Source organism: Sciurus vulgaris (genome assembly GCF_902686455.1).
Source record: "Sciurus vulgaris genome assembly, chromosome: 1".
Taxonomy (NCBI): Eukaryota; Metazoa; Chordata; class Mammalia; order Rodentia; family Sciuridae; genus Sciurus; species Sciurus vulgaris.
In genome coordinates this window covers 92917289-92939634 of record NC_136461.1, presented here as the reverse complement: position 1 = coordinate 92939634, position 22346 = coordinate 92917289, and the positions used below count along the sequence as shown (strand labels likewise).

Below are 22346 nucleotides of genomic sequence, written 5' to 3'. Positions count from 1 at the left end.
TATTATATATTTCTGAAATAGCTGCCATTTATTGTTTTTAATACTAAATACTATGCTAATGTTCATGTATTATCTTAATCTTCCAAACAACCCAATGAGGAACATATAATATTTACCTCTACTGCAGATACAAGAGTCCTAAGAGTTTGAGAGGATTGGTTACTGACCCATAAACCTGTACCATTTGTATATTATAGATTCTTCCTTTCATTAAAGTTTTTCTGAGTATAATCATTATTCTAAATTGTGTCCCAATAACTTAAGACATTGAAATAAGATTAAAGAGCAACAGTGATGAAATGAAATTTATTATTCAAATATTAGGACCAGGTTTAAATATAAACTTGAAAACACAAAGTTCTCAATAAATGATAGAAACATGTCAAAACAATAAAAAAGGTCAGCCTAAAGGGGCTTCCACTAATCAAATGTGGGATAATTTGAGCATTAAGGATCATAATTATAGCAGTGGACAAAACAGTGAAAAATGTATGACTGGATCAATGGTGTTGCTAAATAAAGAGAGGAAGGAAAAAAGGAAAGGTTTTTAAACGAAGAAACATCAGTTAATAATTGTAGAAGGAATAATAAAATTAGAAAATTACCATTTGCAGGCATCATTGTCATAAATGACCATAAAAACATCATTATATTCGAATGAGATATTTGAGAACTATACATTAGAGAGTAGTACTTACTCACTGCTACTTGTCTTGAGTATGATGTTATCAACAGTACTTTGAAAAATATGTTCATTTTTAACAGACACATGAAGAAATAATTAAGGCAAAGTATTGTAATGTATGCATGTTACTTTCAAATGACTCTAAAGTGGACATATCTAGGAAAGGGTATACAGGTGTTCTTTATTCTGCTCAACTCTTCCATGAGCTTGAAAACTTATAAAACAAGGAAATAGGGAGAAACAAACAAACAAAAAAAACCTTTGTATAATTTTTTGTAACTAAGTCCATCAACTTGTCTGACTGCATTAATAATCTAATTAAATATTTGAGGGCATGTAGTGAAAAAAATTGTCTCCATTCAGTGTTCTGGTTATCTTATAACAATTTTATTTTTCCATTTGTTTTCCTTGTTATTTTAAATTTTTCCCCACCCCATCTCACCCCACACCTCATTTTGGGAAGGCATATAGACATACTCCAGGTTTTGTATCATCTTTTCTCTGAAGATAGCAGAAAATTTCTCTCTAATTGCTGAGTCAAACTCAGCTGATGTAAGACAATATTAAATCTTTGATATTTGACAAAATTCTCTTAAATATATACTGAGAAATAATAGGTGATGAAAACTTTATGGTTTCCAAGGTTATTCATGAAACAGCTATTTATCATTTAGTGTTTAATTTTTAAAATGCCATACTAAACTAGAAGTTATTTAGGTAAGCACACATATTAATTAGAAACAGTTAAGTTTTATTCCAACTTAATTTTTCTATTTATAGTTTAGAAACTTATGCTAAGGCAATGATTGCTATCACTTATTAAATATATGTTATATATTAAATATTTTTAAGAACTTGGTTATAACTGATCCAAAATTTTCTATTCAATTTAAGCATTATTTACAAGCTTTCAAAATTAGGGAATTGTCACCTGTGGTCTCAGTTACTGAAAAGTCTGAGGCAAGAGGATTTGCTTGAGATCAGGAGTTTGAGGCCAGCCTGAATAAAATAGAATAGAAGCTTGGAGATATTAAATATTTTGCCCAAGGGCCTACAACTAGCTTAAGTGTTAAGTTCATCTTCCAACTAGGTCTGTATTGCTTCAAAGCCCTTGCCCTATCACTACAGACTGTCTCCTTAATGGTATGCATCACTTCAGATATCCTAAAGTGCATTCTTAGTAAGATTAAAATCATGTGTTCATGTTATATATATAGATATTCACAACATCCTATCTAGTGACATTAGGTAATATTGTTTTTAAAAGTACATATTATTTATTCAAATCCTCTGCTCTCACTTTATTGAAGACAAATAATTGGAAGGTAATAAAAAGATAACTAAGACATGACTCCCTCTTAATGAAACTTTCAAATAGAGAATGGAATTTTGTAAAAGTTTGAAGACATGCATAGCAGAGATGGCTTCCTAACTAAAACAATTTATTATTGTTTTTCCAGTTCATAGAACTGTCACTGGAAAATGATCATCCAGCCAATGACTATTTCCCATCCACTTACATCAAGGCTTTGTCAAGAGTTCTCACAAATAGAAGGCAAACAAAATTAATGTGTTTTACTTTTAGGACATGGGTTTTAAAAATTGTACTTTTTCCTTTCTCTTTTTCATCTACCCAAACCAATACGGTGGAGCCACAAGATGTAAGAAACCTATGGTCATGAGTCACTATGTGGAGGAAAGTCAGCATAAATCAGGATCACTTATTTTAGTCTGTTATGTGATTGAAAACCAAATATCTAGTAGATTTAATTACTGAAATTTTAACATTTATTTGCTACAACTATTAGTGTTGCCTTATATAAGATGGAAATTAGTGCCTGAAAGTCAAGGACATTTATTTATTTATTTATTTATTTATTTATTTATTTATTTATTTATTTTTACAGAAAGAACTTTTTAACAATAATTTAAAATATATGACATTGACTTTACATTTCATATTAAAAAGGGAGAAAATGGATGAGAATATGATGATTGCTATATGGACTCAAAACATTTGAGAGATTATTTCCTACAAAGACAAGTATCCACAGAACCTGAAACCCTATAGGAAAAGATTTAAAAACTCCAGAAAGTTATATGTACTTGTTTTTTTTGTGTGTGTGCTAACAAGGCACCAGAAAAAGAGATGAATTCAGGTACATTTTAATGGGCCTAAGTGGAGAAATTAAAAAGAATCATTTAGAAAAATTATTTTTATCTGACCCTTCCAAACAATGGAAAATAAGCTTTAAAAAGTGTTGTGCTATAAAAGCTTATTAAAATGTTTTGGTTAAACAAAGAGGTTTAGAAATCAGTTTAAGAAGTTTCCTTTGAGCCTAAGCCTGTTGTTTCAGATGCCTAAAACTGATAGCTATTATAAAGTTGAAGAGTAGCATTTGGGCAAGGAGGGAAAGAAAAACGTCAAATTGGGAACTATTTCCAAGAAATAGTTTCTGCTAAGGTTACTGGCAGATGAAAATGACTGCAAATAAATTGAATAGAAATCTACTAAGCTTTGAAATTGTGTTGCAGGAAAAAAAAAGAAAAGAAAAAAAAATGATAAAAACATGAACTTGACATGAAAAGGCATTGACTGAGATTTTGCAAGAGAAAACAACGATGGTGAAGAAGCACTCAGAAGGCATAGGATCAGGATGAACACTGGATAAGGAAGTTTCTCCCAGAACTCAGGATATCCATGAGTGCATTGAAGAGGTCCCAAGGGGAGGTACTGGGGAGTGACAGGAATCACATTACGTTATGTGCATGTGTGAGTATATCACAACGGGAACCACTATTTTTTGAAATTAATATGCAACAATATTTTTTTTTAAAAAAAGAAAAGGCTTTTTGTAATGCTGGACCAGTAGAATTATATTGTTTTTATGAGTAATTCACAGTTAAGTGTTCCTACCTGTTATGGTTTAGATGTGGCATCCCCCAAAAGCAGACGTATGAGATAGTGCAAGGTTTGGAGGAGAAATGATGGGGTTACAGCCTTAATCTAATTAGAGAATTAACCCCTGCCTGATGGGATTAACTGAGTGATAACTGGAGGCAGGGGGGGTGTGGCTGGAGGAAATGGTTCATTGGGGACGTGGCGTTGGGGTATATATGTTGCATCTGGAGAGTGGAATCTCTTTCTCTCTCTCTGCTTCCTGATCATCATGTGTGCTGCTTCCCTCTGCCACACTCTCCTGCCATGCCATGATGTTCTGTCTCATCTTGAGCCCCAAGGAATAGAGCCAGCTTTCTATGGACTAAGTCCTCTGAAACTGTGAGTCCTCAAATTAAATTTTCCTCCTCTACAATTGTTCTGGTTGGGTCCTTAAGTCACAGCAGCAAAAAAGCTGACTAAAACACTAGCTTTTCCTTTCTAAGGAGAGATTTTAGTGCAGAGACCCTGATTCTGCTTCACCACTGTAATTCGGATATGGAGCAGGAGACAGAAAAGGAGTCTTTTTAATTTACCAAGTAGATAATAAAAGGAGTACTATTTGGACCAAATGTCTAGGACTACAATGAGATTTTGGAATTTGAGCTAGATAAGGTAATTAACTGTACTTAATCCCTTGAGGAGAACTGAGTATGTCCTAACGTGTGAGAGAAAGGTATAGAGAGATGTAATGTTGTAAGCTGTGCCAGTTTATTTCCTACATTTTGAACTCTCTTTTCCACAGAATAGAGCTGTCACAAGTAAGGGTCATTTTTATATACCCATATCAAAAATAGAAATCATAAATCTTTGTAATGCTTGCTAATCTGATGGATGATAAATCATTATTGTTTTACAATATGCTATAGTGAACTTGTGAACAATACAGTATATATTTCCTGGCCATTTGTAGTTATTTTCTGTGAATTGCCTGATTGCACAGAAGATATCATTTATGTTCCACTTTCTATCCTTTTTTGTCTAATACGTCCTGAAACCTTAGTTCTGTCCCTACTACCACTAAGGTGACAAACTCTCTATGGGATATTATTGGTTTAGGTGGGAACAATGTGACAGTTACCTCAGGCCACTCACATGTGCCTCTCAGCTTCCACTCATGAGATCTGTTGGGATTATGCATGACCAGTAGTCTGAGAAAGTTAATGGCTACATGCCAGAATTTTCACAAAGGTGAAACAGAGCCATAAATAATACCAGGATGAACCCTAGACTACAGAGCCACAGCATGGGATTTTGGAGTTAGCTTACTCCAAATAATGCTTTATTAAGCATTATTTAAAATAATGCTTTATTTTAAAAGCATTAGGAACTTCATTACACATGGCAAGTGGAGAGACTATAATCTTTAGAATACAGTGAACTCACAAGTAATAAATGTTTCATTTTTGTATAGAGGCAATGAAAATTAGAAAGACTGTAGTTCTTTGATAAAAGGTATCATCTATCTATTTATGTATCTGTTTCTTTATTTTTTTCATTTTCTTTCTATTAGAATATTTTGTTGAAACTAAGACCTATTATCTAATTAAAAGGGTGTCTGAGCAGCAAAAAAAATTGAATGTGTAACTTTAAAAATTCTTTTATGCATAAGTCAGACATTGATAAACTAAGAGATGCTGAGGCCTGGGATGAATATTTGAATGAATGAGCCTGAGACTATTGAATATACAAATATCCCTGAGGCTTATAGTGGAGCAGAAGTGTCTTTATGCAAAAGTCAGACACTGATAAAATAAGAAATGCTGAGGCCAGGGATGGTAATATTTGAATGAAGGAGCCTGAGACTACTGAATATGCAAATCTCCCTGAGGCTTCTTAGTAAGCAGAAGTGTCTCCCTCTAATTTTCCAGAAGGAAATGCCTTTTTCTGCCTTTAGGTCGTGTAATGGTCTCTCCTGGAAGCAGATGCTTTGTAAAATGAGACATATTCCTTGTGTTAGTCAACTTTTTGTCTCTGTGAGAAAATATCTGGAAATATCAACCTCAAGGTAGAAAAAATGTATGTTAGTTCTTGGTTTCAGACATTTCTGTCACTTGTTGGCTAGCTCCATTGCTTTGTGCCTGTGGTAGATACTCTGTATAATCATTTTTTCTTCATTGTTCCTTTAAGCAAAATAACAATATTTTACAATGTTTGTCTATACACATAAAAACCTGTGCACATATTTGTGAAGTCTTTTCTTATTTACTAATTTATATAACTTTTATTTGGATATTTTTTGGATATTAATGCTTCCTTTGGAGTTTATTTTTAAGTAGTTTTTCTAATTGAGTTGAATACTTATTTAACTCATATTGAGTATTCTTTTTTGTATCCAAGTACAGAGTTTTTAAAAGTATCTTACTTTCATTTTTCAAAAATATACTGAAAATATTTACATTTAATTTTCAAACACATTTTCAGGTGAAATGTCTCTAGATTTAAAGAAATATTTTTAATTACTTTAGAAAGCAATACAAATGTGTACAAAGATTTTAAAAAGGTTGACAATGCAGAGTGTTAAAACAACTTTCATTGAAATATCTTTATGCAGGGCAATTTTAATAATGATAAATTTAGAATTAAACTAGGTGGGTGGCTATGCCCATTACCTCTTATTATGAATTGGTGGTAGCTGGATCTCAGTGCTGCTCATACTTACCATATGTATAATTGTGTTTTTTCTGGTTTTACAAGTTAACCTTAGCTTTTTTATTTAGGCAGATGATATTCCTCTTGCTCAGTAGTTTTTAGAATCTTTATTTAATATTTTGGGCCAGAACTAAGGGCTCAAATTTGGATTTCACAATAGTATTGGGTTAGTTGGTGTGCCTATTTGCTGCCAAGACCATTCCCCTGGAATAGAAAGCAGATGTTCTCAGTGGTTCTGTCTTAGTCTGTTTGGGCTGCTATAACAAATGTCATAAACTGGGTGACTTATAAACATCAGAACTTCATTTCTTAAGTCTGGAACAGTGGGAAGTTCAAGATTATGGCACCAGAAGATTCAGTGACTGAGGCTGGCTTTGAACTTGTGATCCTTCTGCCTCAGTCTCCTGAGTTAGTGCAATTACAGGCATGTGCCACCATGCCGGCATTAATATTAATTTTAATAGTTCAGTTAGCTTCAAATTTTCTTTCTTTATCTAAAAAGCATTCCCAAGGGTAATAGGAAAACACTCCTTGAAAATGGCCCTTAGTTCACCAAACTGCCTTTCACTTGACTAATTATCTATGATTATTTTAATTTGCTGGTGATAATAATTTACAATAAGCTTTAGATTCATTTTCTCTGAGTTCTATGATAAATGGAGTAGAAGATTATCATGTACAGTAGCTCACATATGAGTGAACAATTATTACAAATATTCGCTGGCATTGCCCAAAATTGTATCTCAAATTAGGATTTCAAGGCCCTATCAGCACAAGATTTAATTTTATCCATATTTTCATTTTTTACCTTTGGCCTTGGGTTTTGGTGGATCTCATAGCATTACCTAATTTCTTAAGATCCATAGGATTTAAATATATTTAAAAAAATTTTTTGAAATCTCAGCCTATGAGTTTTTTTGAAAATCATTAGAAAATTGAACCCCTAAAAATGTTAAAAGTAGAATATTGTGATAGTTAAATGTACGCATCAATTTGTACAATAGATTGCCTTGATATTTGATTAAACATAATTTTTCTGTGCCTCTGTAAGGGTGTTTTCAGAATACATTAGTATTTGAATTGGCGAATTAAGTAAAGTAGATGACCTGGTCCAAGTTGGGCATAATCCAGCTTGTTGAAGGCTTGAACAAAACAAAAAGGTTGAAGAACTCTGAACTCATTTTTTACCTATCTCTGCTAGAACATGAGTCTTCTCCTGCCTTCAGCAATGTGAGTTATCAGAGTTTTCCTTTAGGCTCAATTGTAATCCATATTTAGCCTCTCCAGCTCTTAGACCTTGGAACTACATCTCTGAATTTCTGTTTCCAACTTGTAGATGGCACTTAATGGACTTGACCCCCATAATCATGTGAGGCAATACCTTATAATAAATCTTATCAGTTATATAATAGGAGATGTATCCTACTGACTGTTTCTCTGGAGAAATATGATGAATGAATGCATATTAAGTAAAAGAGTTACATATTACTTCTGTAATTTTATTTGATGCACAAAAATCAGAAGGCACTTGAAGGTAGGACTCATGTTTTGCTTATTTTTATTTTCAATATTTCTTGGAACAGAAAATCAGTCTCTTTTGAATTCTAATAATTGTCTTTAAACTTATCAAATGCCTAATTAAACATATATTTTCTAATCAATGAAGTACAGTAAATTTAAAATGCCTGCAAAACACTTTACACTTTGCTATAATAGTAAGTGATCATAGAGACAATTTCCACAGTAGGCTTCTAATTGGTTTCCCTGACTCCTTGTGTGTTCTCTACATAACTGCCAGGTAATCCTTTCCAAAGTTAAGATCTATCATATTATCCCCCTGCTTAAAACCCAGCACTGGTTTTCCAACTACTGTAGAATAAAATCCTAAGTCAGTCCTTACATGCCTGAATTACCCAGTGCTATGTGAATCCTTATTAGTTCACATTTGCCAACATAGGTACTCTCCCTATCACTGCATTTCTCTAACAGTGTTCCTGGAACATGACAATCACTCTCACCTCAAGTACTTGAAGCCTCCCAGAATCTGTTCTCTAAGACCTTTAAAATCTTCATTCCCTTATTTCAGTCAGGTCCTAATTCTTAAAAGGTCTTTTCAAGCCAACCTATCTAAAACTGCAAATCTGTCTTATTTCCTGACCATCTTCTAATTTTTCAGAGTACCAACAATTATCTGACATACTAGTAATTTCCCACCTCTCCCATCTAACCAAACGTCTCTCTAGCACTGTAGGCAGTTAGTTCTGTTGACTCTTCTTTCCCTACACTTAGAGTACCTGCACACAGTAGGTGCTGAGTACATTTCTTGAAGGCAATTTAGACAATGTATTCAATTGTGTTACTTTTATGCCGTTAAGTAGTGCTCATCACTAGTACTTTTATTTTGATTTATAATTTTATCACTTGAATTATATCATTGATTCTTTTTCTTTTCCAAGAAGAATGTTTGGCTGCAATATTTTCCAGGTCCTTGTAGCCTAGGAATGTCTTCTGTTGCTCTCATATTTGAACAATAAATTGGTTGATGTGGAATTTTCAGGTCACAAACTTTTTCCATTAAAATTCTGTAGTGATTCTGTCTTGTTCTCTGGCATTCAGCTACACAGAAGAGAAAAATGAGGACAGCCCAACTTTTGTTCTTTCATGGGTACCAATTTTCTGCCCCTACTTGGGTCCTAATACTTTATTTAAAATATTTTTTCATTACTTTCTCTGGGTTCATAAAACTAATAGTGCTGATTCACAGACTTAAACAATATTTCAGCTCAGGAAAATTGTTTTCTATTTAATATTTGGTTATTGCTTGCTTTCAGTTATTCAGATTTCTTGCCAGGCGGCTTATGCTTATACTTCTCAGGCTTAGTAACACTAATCTGTCCTCTATCATACCTTTTATTTTATAATTCTATTAATTTATTTTTGTTTATTCTGGAGAGAGTTAGTGATTCAGTTTTCTGCAGTGTGATTTCTTATTTGTTTTTGTCTCCATGTGGATACTCATTGGGCTATTAATTTTTAATGCCCTTTCACCTTTTAGCTAATTCTATATTTATTCTTAGTCTAAATTAATATTACTCTATGTGTTCCAGATTCTCTTTCACAGAGACATATCTTTCAATATACTGAATAGAAATCAAGTTTCTAGAATATTTACTTCCTTTAGGTTATTATAAATTTTAGGAATATATTATTTTGATATTTAAGATAATGTTCCTTTTCCTTGTACTACAAAATCCTTTATAAGGCCTTTTTAATATGTTCTAATTAGTTATACATGACAACAGAGTGCATTTTGATTCATTGTACAAAAATGGAGCACAACTTTTCATTTCTCTAGTTCTGCATGATATAGAGCCACACCATTCATAAAATCATACATGTACATAGGGTAATGATGGCAATATCATCCCACCATTTTCCCCATTCCCATTTCCCACTTCACCTACTTCCCCTCTATCTGAAGTGCATCTGGAAAAGATTTTCTCCCACTCTGTAGGCTTTCTCTTCACATTATTGATTGTTTCCTTTGCTGAGAAGAAGCTTTTTAGTTTGAATTCATCCCACTTATTGATTCTTGATTTTATTTTTTGCACACTAGGAGTCTTGTTAAGGAAGTCTGATCCAAGGCCAACATGATGAAGATTTGAACCTACTTTTTCTTCTATTAGGCACAGGGTCTCTGGCCAAATTCCTAAGTCCTTGATCCACTCTGAGTTGAGCTTTGTGCACGGTGAGAGATAGGAACTTAATTTCATTTCGCTACATATGAATTTCCAGTTTTCCCAGCACCATTTGTTGAAGAGGCTATCTTTTCTCCAGTGTATGTTTGTGGTGCCTTGTCTACTATGAGAAAACTTTATTAATGTGGGTTTGTCTCTGTGTCTTCTATTCTGTACCATTTATCTACCTGTCTGTTTTGGTGCCAGTACCATATCAATTTTGAAACTATATATCTGTAGTATATTTTAAGATCTGGCATTGTGATGCCTCCTGCTTCACTTCTCTTGCTAAGGATTGCTTTGGTTATCCTAGCTTTCTCATTTTTCCAAATGAATTTCACAATTGCTCTATTTCTATGAGGAAAGACATTGGGATTTTAATTGAAATTGCATTGAAGCTGTATAACACTTAGGGTGGTATGACCATTTTGACAATATTAATTCTGCCTATCCATGGACATGGGAGATCTTTCCATCTTCTAAGTTCTTCTTTAATTTCTTTCTTTGGTGTTCTGTGAATTTGATTGTAGAGATCTTTCACCTCTTTTGGTAGATTGATTTCCAAGTTTTTTTTTTTTTTTAGGCTATTATGCAAGGGGTAGTTTTCCTAATTTCTCTTTCAGGGTCTTCATCATTGATGTATAGAAAGGCATCAGATTTATGGGTGTTGATTTTATATCCTGCTACTTTGCTGAATTTATTTATTAGTTCTAGAAGTTTTCTGGTGGAATATTTTGGATCCTCTATAGAATCATGTGGTTGGCAAGTAGTGGTAGTTTGAGTTCTTTTCCTATTCATATTCCTTTAATTTCTTTCATCTGTCTAATTGCTCTGGTTAGAGTTTGAAGAACTATATGTTGAATAGAAGTGGTGAGAGAGGGCATCCCTGTCTTGTTCCAGTTTTTAGAGGGAATGCTTTCAATTTTTCTTTATTTAGAATAATATTGGCCTAGGGCTTAGCATAGGTAACTTTTACAATGTTGAGGTATGTTCCTACTATCCCCTTTTTTTCTAGTGTTTTGAACATGAAGGGGTGCTGTATTTTTTCAAATGCCTTTTCTGCATCTATTGAGATGATCTGATTCTTACTTTTAAGTCTACTGATTTGATGAATTACATTTATTGATTTCCGTATGCGGAACCAACTTTGCATCCCTGGGATGAACCCCACTTAATCTTGGTGCACTTTCTTTTTTATTATGTTTTTGTATGCAATTATTATTAAGAATTTTTGCATCTATGTTCATCAGGGGCATGGATCTGAAGCTTTCTTTCCTTAATGTGTCTTTGTCTAGTTTTGGTATCTGTGATACTAGCTTCATAGAATGAGTTTGAAAGGGTTCCCTCCTTTTCTATTTCATGGAATACTTTGAAGAGTATTGTTACCAGTTCTTTGTATGTCTTACAGAATTCAGCTGAGAATCCGTGTGGTCCTGGGTTTTTCTTAGTTGGTAGGCTTTTGATGTTGTCTTCTATTTCATTGCCTGAAATTGATCTGTTTAAATTGTGTATGTCTTCCTGATTCATTTGACTAGTTCATATGTCTCTAGAAATTTGTCAATGTCTTTGAGGTTTTCTATTATGTTGGAGTACAAATTTTCAAGACAGTTTCTAATTATTTTCTGTATTTCAATAGTGTCTGTCATGATATTTTCTTTTCCATCACAGATTTTAGTAATTTGAATTTTCTCTCTCCTCTGTGTTAGTGTGGCTTATGGTGTATCAATTTTGTTTATTTTTTCAAAGAACCAACTTTTTGTTTTGTCAGTTTTCTCAATTGCTTCTTTTGATTCAGTTTCATTAATTTCAGCTCTGATTTTAATTATTTCCTGTCTTCTACTACTTTTGATGTTGATTTGTTCTTCTTTTCAAGGATTTTGAGATATAATGTTAGATCATTTATTTGTTAGATTTTAATCCTTTTAATAAATGAGTTCAATGCAGTGAATTTACCTCTTAGCACTGCCTTAATGATGTCCCAGAGATTTTGATATGTTTTATTGGTATTCTCAGTTACCTCTAAGAATTTTTTAATCCCCTCCCTGATGTCTTCTGTTATCTATGCATCTTTCAATAGCATATTATTTAGTCTCCAGGTGTTCGAGTAGCTTCTATTGTTTATTCTATCATTAATTTCTAATTTCATTTCATTATGATCTGATTGAATGCAGGATAGTATCTCTATTTTTTGTTTTTGGTAAGTGTTGCTTTCTGGCATAACATATGGTCTTTTTCAGAAAGGAATCCATGTGCTCCTGAGGAAAAAGTGTATTCACTTGTCAAAAGATGAAATATTGTATATGTGTCTGTTGAGTCAAAATTATTATTATTATTTTTATTATTGTAAACGAATGGGGTACAGCTTGTTTCTCTGGTTGTACATGAAGTAGAGGCGTTCCATTTGTGTAATCATACATTTACATAGGGCAATGCCGTTTGATTTATTCTGTTATTTTTTCCTACCCCCACCCCTCCCATCCCTCCACCCCTATTTTCCCCCTATACAATCCATCCTTCCTCCATTCTTGCCTCCCTCCCCCCCCCGCCCCCGTTATGTATCATCATCTGCTTATCAGTGAGATCATTTGCCCTTTGGTTTTTTGAGAATGGCTTCTCTCACTTAGCATGATATTCTCCAGTGTCAACCATTTGCCTGCAATTGTTCTCATTTTATTGTTCTTTATGGCAGAGTAATATTCCATTGTGTGTGTATATATATATATATCTCACAGTTTCTTTATCCATTCATCAATAGAAGGGCATCTAGGTTGGTTCGACAATCTGGCTATTGTGAATTGAGCAGCTGTGAACATTGATGTGGCTGCATCTCTGTAGTATGCTGATTTTAAGTCGCTTGGGTATAGGCTGAGGAATGGGATAGCTGGGACAAATGGTGATTCCATTCCAAGTTTTCTAAGGAATCTCCACACTGTTTTCCAGAGTGACTGCACTAATTTGCAAACCCACCAGCAATGTATGAGTGTATCTTTATCGCCACAACCTCACTTACACCTATTGTTGCTTTATTCTTGATAATTGCCATTCTAATTGTGGTCAGATGGAATCTTAGGGTAGTTTTGATTTGCATTTCTCTTATTTCTAGAGATGTTGAACTATTTTCATATATCTGTTGATTACTTGTAGATCTTCTTCTGTGAAGTGTCTGTTCATTTCCTTAGCCCATTTGTTGATCGGGTTATTTGTATTCTTGGTATAGAGTTTTTTAAGTTCTTTATATATTCTGGAAATTAGTGCTCTATCTGAAGTTTGAGTGGCAAAGATTTTCTCCCTCTCTGTAGGCTCTCTCTTCACATTGCTGATAGTTTCCATTGCTGAGAGAAAGCTTTTTAGTTTGAATCTATCCCAGTTATTAATTCTTGCTTTTATTTCTTGTGCTATGGGAGTCCTGTTAAGGAAGTCTGATCCTAAGCCAACAAATTAAAGATTTGGACGTATCTTTTCTTCTATAAGATGCAGGGTCTTTGGTCTGATTCCAAGGTCCTTGATCCATTTTGATTTGAGTTTTGTGCAGGGTGAGAGATAGGGGTTTAGTTTCATTCTGCTGCATATAGTTTTCTAGTTTTCCTAGTACCATTTGTTGAAGAGGCTATCTTTTTTCCATTGTATGTTTTTTGCACCTTTGTCTAGTATGAGAAAATTGTATTTATTTGGGTTTGTGTCCATGTCCTCTATTCTGTACCATTGATCTTCTGTCTATTTTGTTACTAATACCATACCATTTTTGTTACTATCACTTTGTAGTATAGTTGAAGTTCTGGTATTGTGATGTCCCTGCTTCACTCTTCCTGCTACAGATTGCTTTAGCTATTCTGAGTTTCTTATTCTTCCAGATGACTTTCATGATTACTTGCTGTATTTCTGTGAGGTATATCATTGGAATTTTAATTGGAATTGCATTGAATCTCTATAGCATTTTTGGTAGTATGACCATTTTGACAATATTAGTTCTGCCTACCCAAGAACATGGGAGATCTTTCCAGCTCCTAAGGTTTTCTTTTATTTCTTTCTTTAGTGTTCTGTAGTTCTCATTGTAGAGGTCTTTCACCTCTTTTGTTAGACTGATTCCCAATTTTTTTTTTTTTGAGGTTATTGTGAATGGGGTAGTATTCCTAACTTCCCTTTCTGAGAATTCATCACTTATATATAAAAATTCATTAGATTTATGAGCATAGATCTTATATCCTGCTACTTTACTGAATTTCCTTATGAGTTTTAAAAGTTTTCTGGTGGAATTTCCAGTTCCTCTAAATATATATTCATGTCATCAGCATATAGGGATAGTTTGAGTTCTTCTTTTCCGATTCGTATCCCTTTAATTTCCTTGGTCTGTCTAATTGCTCTGGCTAGAGTTTCGAGGACAATGTTGAATAGAAGTGGTGAAAGAGGGCATCCCTGCCTTGTTCCAGTTTTTAAGGGAAATGCTTTCAGTTTTTCACCATTTAGAATGATATTGGCCATGGGCTTAGCACAGATGGCCTTTACAGTGTTAAGGAATATTCCCAGTATCCTTATTTTTCCTAGTGTTTTGAGCATGAAGGGATGCTGTATTTTATCAAGTGTTTTTCTGCATCTATTGAAATAATCATGTGATTCTTGACTTTAAGTCTGTTGATATGATGAATTACATGTATTGATTCCAGATGTTGAACCAACCTTGCATCCATGGGAAAAAACTCACTTGATTGTGGTGCACTATCTTTTTAATATATTTTTGTATGCAATTTGCTAAAATTTTATTGAGAATTTTTGCATCAATGTTCATTAAGGATATTGGTCTGAAATTTTCTTTCCTCAATGTGTCTCTGTCTGGTTTAGGTATCAGGGTGATATTGTTTTTCATATCTTCCTCATGGAATATTTTGCTGAGAATGTTCTGTAATGCTGGCTTTCTATTTATAAATTCTTTTAGCTTTTGTTTATCATGGAAGGATTTTATTTTGTTGTCAAATCTGAAGGTACGTTTTGCAGCTGGCATCCATTTTATTTTGGAGCTTGAAAAATGTTGTCCAAGGCCCTTCTAGCTTTCAGGGTCTGGGTTGAAAAATCTGCTGATATTCTTATGGGTTTCCCCCTGAATGTAATTTGATTCTTTTCTCTCACAGCCTTTAAAATTCTGTCTTTATTTTGTATGTTAGGTATTTTCATTATAATGTGCCTTTGTGTGGGTCTGTTGTAATTTTGTATATTTGGAGTCCTATAAGCCTCTTGTACTTGCTTTTTCATTTCATTCTTCAGATTTGGGAAATTCTCTGATATTATTTCATTGAATAGATTGTTCATTCCTTTGGTTCATTTCTCTAAGCCTTCCTCAATCCCAAAAATTCTTAAATTTGGCCTTTTCATGATATCCCATAATTCTTGTAGATTCTTTTCATGATTTCTTACCATCTTCTCTGTTTGTTCAACTTTGTTTTCAAGGTTAAATATTTTGTCTTCAATGTCTGAGGTTCTGTCTTCCAGGTGTTTTATTCTATTGGATATGCTTTCTATGGAGTTTTTAACTTGATTTATTTTTTCCTTCATTTCAAGGATTTCTGTTTGTTATTTTTCCAGTATCTCTAACTCTTTATTGAAATGATCTTTTGTTTCCCACATTTGCTGTTTTAACCATTGAGTGGTGCAGTCATTCAAAGCCTGCATTTGCTCTTTCATCTCATCATTTGCTTCTCTGATAATTTTAATTATGTACATTCTGAACTCCCTTTCTGACATTTCTTCTGCCATGCTCTCATTGGATTTTATTGATGTAGCATCTAGGTTTGTTTGGGACATTGTCTTCCCTTGTTTTCTCATATTGGTCAGGTATCTACCCCTCTAGTAGTGAAACTCTGAGATATTGCACGTTTCCTCTATTCACTAATATTGTCTCTGTAGATTTCCAGTAACTCACCTCCTAGCCTTCAGTAGCCTGAGATCTTGGAGGAACTTGATAATGCAGTACTCCACAAGGAACTGCCCCTCTAGGGGTGGTGGACTTCAGGTGGGGTATATTCCTTGTTAGTGGGCAGAGGTGCCTCCACTTGTTGATCAATGGTCAGCCAAAGGGGGACTACACTGGTCTGGCCTCTCTGTGTGCAGAAGTCTCTCACTGGCCTGCTGCTCAGTCCGGGGTAGCCTCGCCCTATGGGACAGACTCATCCGGCTGCTCTGAGTTGGTCCCGAGTCTCTCAATATCTCCTCTTCTTGAATCCTGAGTTCTGGAGTGACATGAAATGCAGTCACCAACTAGTCTGTCATCTTGGTCCCAGATTCAAAATTATTGATTGCATTATTGAGTTTTGTAGTTTTTTTTTTTTTTTTTTTTTTTTTTTTTTTTTTTGGTCTATTTGATTCTTGAAATTGAGAAGGATTTGATTGATGTACGTAGTTGCTCCATTGTTTGGTGCATAAATATTTATGGGTACTATGTGTTGTTGATATGTGATTCCTTTAAGCAGCATGAAATGTCCTTCTTTATCCCTTCCTAGTTTGGCTTGAAGTCCACTTTGTCTGATATGAGGATGGAGACCCTTGCTTTTTTACACAGTCTATGAGAGTGTTTTGTTTTTCCTGTCTTTTCACCTTCAGTCTGTGTATATCCTTTTCAATGAGATGGGTCTTTTGAAGGCAGTATATTGTTGGGTCCTTGTTTTTTTAAATCCAATCTGCCAGTGTATGACTTTTTTTTTTTTTTCAGTTTTACATCCAAGTACACATGTACTGTTTTATTCTTGTCACTTAGTCTAGAAGGATAGAAGATAAAAAAATCATGTTTTGTTAATGTCATGTAAGATAGCAGGCTTTCTCATGGTATCATGTCAATGATCCATTACAATAAACCAACTCTAACAATGTAGTGCTTGCTTTCTTTACAGATCCAAGGAAGATAATTTTTTTTTCCAACACCTTGATGACAAGTGAATATGTCAGTATTGAGTTGAGTTGCCAGGGCAATAATCCAAGGAACTGAGTACATGATTATTCAAATTAAATAATAAAAAGGAAAAAGAGTGTCAGTTTTTGGGCTCCATTAAAGAATATTTGTCTCTGATTAAACTGCAAAATAGAATTGTGTTTTTAAGGAAATTTTAATATATGACAAGTAATTTCAAAATTATGAGTACATATGGACAAAGCTTAGTGATTTTGGATTTACTTTTGTAAAAGCACAAAATATTAAATATTATATTTGCATTTTAAACATTGTAACATAAATACAAAACATGAAACATTCAGTTAACACTGATGTACCACACCCAACTTGGATTTAGATACTGAGCATTTTATATTTTATAAAAAGAAATTCTCAGTGTTGTCAATACTTACAGTATATACTATAATTCCTACCAAAATCTTCATGAAATTTATAAAGTAGTATTAAAAGTAGTTATTTATTTTCTTGAATATTCTAAAACATGCCAATTTGGTTTAACCTTCAAATTTTCAGAGCATAAAAGATATACAAATAGAGTGTATGTTTTAACACAGGATAATTCTGTTTATAAATATGACAAAAAATATCTTCAATTTTCAGACATTTTAAAAAAACCTAAGCAAACAAAAGGTATTTTGGGTCAAGTTAGTTCTCTGTACAAATAATATATCATATGTCAATCCGTTTTTCAAACAGCAGCATTAAAAATTTTGCCATTATTAATTGTTAAACAATGCATTTGCACAGTGAAAGAAGATATGAGAAAACTTACAGAATCAAAAAAACTCAAAAGTATTCCAACTCTTAAAATAAGGAATAAGAAATTGGCAAATTAAAAGATTTAAAATGTGTCTTGGAAAAATTTTAAGCTGTATTTGTACTCTCAAATTGATTTTAGCTGCTTGACATATATAATTTAATATCTCAAAAGATTGTGGCTGAATTATTTAATAGTATTTTAAAGTGTTACCTCGCTGGGTAGATATGTTTCACACAATAGTTTTTAATTAAAAAGAAATCACTTGATAGTTTTAATCACAATTTATGATTGATTGATAAATGGATTAACAATCTAGTCAGTGATTTAGACCAATACAAGGAATAATATGATAAATGTTTCTTTCATTTCAAGTATTTGTTTGTTTTTTCAGAATCTCTATCTTTATTGAAGTGCTCTTTTGCTTCCTGCATTTACTCTTTTAGCTGTTTATTGGAGTAACCATGCATTGCCTGCATTTGCTCTCTTATCCCATCTTTTGCTTCATGGATCATTATAAATATGTAGGTTTTAAATTCTTTTTCTGTCATTTCTACTGCCACACTGTCATTGGATTCTATCAAAATAGCATCTTTGTTTGCTAGGGACACTTTCTTCCCCTGTTTTTTCATATTGTTTCTGTATATTCCCCTCCAGCAGTGAAGATCTGAGGTACTCCAGCTTCCCCCCTGTATGTTTATTGTGGTCCAGCAGGTTTCCAGTATCTCCCCTTTGAGGGGGAGATTAATATTAGCAGCACCCAATACAAACAAAATGCAGCCCTAAACCAGATAGCCTCTATAAAGACTTTAACAGTATTGTAATAAACAGGATGAGTTCAATTATTATCTACAGTGTACAATGAGCTCTACAACTTCTAGTGGTGGATGAAGAGGATGGGGTGGGGTGTAAGATGTAACTGTTAATGAGAAAAGAAGTGAGCAAGTAGAGGCACTTGATCAAGGGAAGAGTGAGAGTGGGAGCAAAGAAAGTTTGTCTTTAGCTTGAGAAAAGAGAGAAAGAGACTCCAAGGGAATAGGAAATAAAAGGAAAATAGACTGAGAAAAAAGATTAAAAATTAAAAATTAAAAAAAAAATCTATGATTCACAGTCATCCACCACTGAACTCTCTCAGTCTTCAGTATCTCTATGCCAATGCCAAGTCAAAGGGACTCCAGTCTCCTGTAGGTATCTCAGGAAGGGAGCTGCCCCTCTAATGATGGTGGCTACGCCCTCAGGGATAATTCAAAATGCCTGCACTAGCTTCCAAAGAAGCTGGGGAGCCACAGCATGTGAGTGCCAAGTCTGCACAGGGTAAGGGCGGGCACTGAGTTTCATCTGTTGCAGGGCTCCTGTGGGCACCGTGTCCAGCATCCATCTGCTAATATGATAAATGCTCACCGTGTAATTCTGTGAACTTGTAAAGCCAAGAATTGTATACATATTTCACTCAGTTAGATTATATGTTTTCATGGGTGTTATGGATCAACAAAAATACGTATACAATGTAAAGTTTTTTCTGTATTATTTTTTTAAAAGCATCTCAATGATTGTGTGTGGGTATGTTGGTTAGTACAATACAGAAAACATACAGGAAAAGTATAAAATGGCACTCAACATCAATGCAAGTACTTATCTCATTAGGACAATAACTAAGGATATTACTAATTTTTGATTATTTGATTTTTTTAGAACATAAATCAAAGCCATTAACTTTAAATTGAGGTATATACATAATACATACACAACCTTAAGCAGAGTACTTTTCTTCATAAGTAACATGACACTTAAAATACTGGAAACAGTATCTGGGCTGATTTGTATTTTGACTTAATGGAACAAGAAGAGAACAACATTCAATTAGGGAGGGGTACACTGATAATAAAGTTCTTAAAACACCTTCCTCTCCCTTTGTACTTACCATAGGTTATACATTGTCCTGAGAAGATTCATTGAGAAAAATTTCAATCACAGCTTTCATAAAGTACTTTGGAAGGAACCAATGAAAAAGCAAATTGGAAGGTGAGACTTTATCTTGTTTTCAAGTAAGTGGTCTTAATTTTTATTCTTATAGAAAAATATTGAAATCAGTTTATTATAAATATATCTAAACCATTAATTTATGCAGCTTTTCAAAAGTTCAGCACTTGGTTTATACAAAGTCTATGAGAAGAGGTCAGTAGAGATCCTCTAAACTTAAGTCACAACAGCATGCCTGGATAAGCCACTGATGAAATTTAATAGATGTTAGCTTCAAAATCTGGGAGATTTTTGCTACACTAATGCATTCTTTAACATCTTGTTTATTAGCAAAAATCAGTAATTCGGATTTTCTTACGTCCTCATGTGCTAACATTTTGTAGGGTTCTTCTCTAGTTACAGAGATCCTCTCTCTATCTGTACTGTCCACAACTACTATTATAAACTCCATGTTAGATTAAGAAGTATTCCAGGAAGAATAAAGAGATTCTTGGCCACCAATATCCCACATTAGGAAATGTGCATTAATCACTATCTCTTATACATTACTTACTATTGTAGGGGATATATGGACAACTTCATTCATAGAAAATTAGTAAATGGTGGTAGTTTTTCTTGCATTATCCAATCCAACAATGATAACTTTGTGTTTCTGATGATTGAACAGTCTTCATATCCTGCTGAAGAGAATTCCCATTCTCTGGCAGTGGACCCTCTCCAGCTACCCAGGCCATCTGGCCTCCCCTGGCTCAGGCTAAAGGGTAGAGAGACTGGAGCCTCTGGCTCTGCTGCTACTGTTGCAGTTCCTGCACTGGCTGCCAGCCAGCTTCTAGGGAACTGGAGAGAGGTCCCACTGCTGCCACCCTGGCACTTGCTTGCCTCAAAGACATCACTGCCATATTGTCTCAGTCTATGTCTTTTGATTAATGAGTTTAGACCATTAACATTCAGGGTTATTATTGACATAGGATTTGTATTTCTGGTCATTTTAATTTATTTTTGGTTTTTGACTTGGTATCTCCTTTGATTGGCTTTTTCTTTAATGTAGTTCTCCTTTTACTGTCTTTCATTGTTGTTTTTTGTTTCTTCCTCAAGGAATTATTTGCTGAGAATTGTTTGCAGTGCAGGCTTTCTAGTTGTAAATTCTTTTAACTTTTGCTTATCATGGAAGGATTTTAATTTGTCTGTCATCAAATCTGAAAGTTAGTTTTGTTAGATATAAGATTCTTGGTTGGTATCCATTTTCTTCCAGAGCTTGAAATATGTTGTTCCAAGACCTCCTAGATTTGAGGGTCTGGGTTGAGAAATCTGCTGCAATCTGAATTGGTTTCCTTCTATATGTAATCTGATACTTTTCTCTTGCAGCCTTTAAAATTCTATATTTTGTATGCTAGGCATTTTTATTATAATGTGTGTTAGTGTGGATCTGCAGTAATTTTGTATATTTGGTATCCATATGCCTCTTGCATTTGATTTTCCATTTCATTCTTCAGATTTGGAAAATTTTCTGATATTTCATTGAAAAGATTGTGCATTCCTTTGGTTTGTATCTGTGTCTTTCTCTATCCTGACAAATCTTAAATTTGATCTTTTCACGTTATCCCATATTTTTGGAGGTTCTGTTCTTGGTTTTTTACCATATTCACTGTGTGCTTTATTTTATTTTCAGGATTATTTATTTTGTCTTCATTGCCTGAGGTTCTGTCTTCCAAATGATATAGTCTGTTGGTGATGCTTTTTTTTTAAGTGAAGATAACCTCAACATTTTATTATCTTCATAACAAAACAAACAGTGACACTAAGAACTGGATACTTGGCTCTTTCTCTTCTTATCTCCTCCCAGTTCAAAATGCTTGCATCTCTTAATAGCCAGCATTCTCTTAGATCTTCAGTTAGACTAACACACTCAGGCCTCAGCACAATCTTCTTTGTAGTTTTAGCCTTTTTCCCAGAAAGTTAGCTTAGTCTTCCCACTCTGTTTCCTATCATAATGCATGTGAATAGAGAGAATCCTTGTCCTTCCTGTACTGAGTCACTTTATGGGGTTGGTGTTTGCCACACTTCTTACAGAACACCCAGCCAGTCTTAGGAATGTTCACCATGTTTTTATGTTGAGTTTTTAATTTATTTTTGTTTCCTTCATTTTAAGGATTTCCATATGTTTGCTTGTTTAGACTCTTTATTGATGTAATCTTTTGTTGCCTGCATTTGCTCTCTTATATCATCTTTTACTTCACAGATTATTTTAATTATGTACATTCTGAATACCATCTCTGACATTTTTTTCTAACTGTACTGTGAATGGATTCTATTATTGTAGCCTCTTGGTTTGTTTGGGGTGTTTTCCTTCCTTGTTTTTTCATGTTGTTTGTGTGTCTTCCCCTCTAGCACCATGGATCTGAGGTATTAGTTTCTACCCTACAGATTTATAGTGTCCCTGCAGATTTCTAATACCTCACTTTTAAGGGGGAGATGAATATTAATAACACTCAATACAAACAATATGCAGCTTAAATCAAATAGCCACTATTAAGACACTTACAGTATTATTGCAATAAACAGAAATGATATGTTCAATTATTATCTACAATATAAACAGTAGGTTTCCAATAGTGTCTACAGTTTTTAATGATGGACAAAGAGAGAATGGGGAGGTGGAGTGT

General features: G+C 33.9%; 2 pseudogenes across 2 annotated transcripts; both read right to left on the bottom strand.

Moving 5' to 3' along the window:
* Positions 1-19879: 19879 nt before the first annotated feature.
* LOC306654211 (ADP-ribosylation factor-like protein 5A) lies at positions 19880-20380 on the bottom strand (annotated as a pseudogene). The gene has a single exon. The product of its transcript is annotated as an ADP-ribosylation factor-like protein 5A (transcript).
* Positions 20381-21481: 1101 nt separating this feature from the next.
* On the bottom strand, positions 21482-21785 carry LOC306659018 (large ribosomal subunit protein eL42-like; annotated as a pseudogene). The gene has a single exon. The product of its transcript is annotated as a large ribosomal subunit protein eL42-like (transcript).
* Positions 21786-22346: the final 561 nt, after the last annotated feature.